This window comes from Camelina sativa, unplaced genomic scaffold, assembly GCF_000633955.1.
Source record: "Camelina sativa cultivar DH55 unplaced genomic scaffold, Cs unpScaffold04926, whole genome shotgun sequence".
Lineage (NCBI taxonomy): Eukaryota > Viridiplantae > Streptophyta > Magnoliopsida > Brassicales > Brassicaceae > Camelina > Camelina sativa.
The window spans coordinates 1-601 of record NW_010926015.1 but is presented as its reverse complement, the minus strand read 5'-3'; the positions used below and the strand labels follow the sequence as shown (position 1 = coordinate 601).

The 601-nt window shown below is 35.9% G+C and overlaps 1 long non-coding RNA gene across 1 annotated transcript; it reads right to left on the bottom strand.

The window, feature by feature from the left end:
- Position 1: 1 nt before the first annotated feature.
- Positions 2–595, bottom strand: LOC104774723. Its single transcript, XR_765469.2, has 3 exons — positions 507–595; positions 165–295; positions 2–74 (listed from the first exon to the last, which is right to left on the bottom strand). It is a non-coding gene; the product is annotated as an uncharacterized LOC104774723 (long non-coding RNA).
- Positions 596–601: the final 6 nt, after the last annotated feature.

Sequence of the window (601 nt, the reverse complement as noted above, 5' to 3'; positions counted from 1 at the left end):
TACTCTCTCCGGGATAATCAAGATACTCCACATCATAGCATAGTGCTGTCCTTTTATGGAATATCTTCAGAATGCTGATAAAACCATAAGAAAGCAAAAAACATTTGAGATTTGTGTTCTGTAACCCAAAATAAACAAAAGCAATTGAGATGGGAGTACCGTACCTTGCATCGAAACCAAGCTCCACGATACCCCGATTCAAAAGATCTTAACTCTACAGTATGACCAACTTCAAATGGTAGATTGATTTGACTCATTTTTTAGTTGTTGTTGTTGTTGTTGTTCAAACCGTTAACTGCGTTTAGTAATCAGAATGTATTAAATTACCAATCGGAGAACTCGAAAACGGAAACTAAATCTAGAGGTTAAATCTCAAATCCCTAATCTCTAATCGCTTTTAATAAATTTGTAACATCAGAGAACAAACAAGTGTAAGTCTCATACCAAAATTGAAACTAGCGAGTCGTACAAAAATCCCCAGAAATGAAACGAGTATAGAAACAGACCTGGAGATGTTTCAAAACAGCTCCTCTATGAAATCGCGTAAGTCACGGACAGCTCGAATAAACCCTAAAGAAATGGGGTTTTTCCCTTTTTTTTT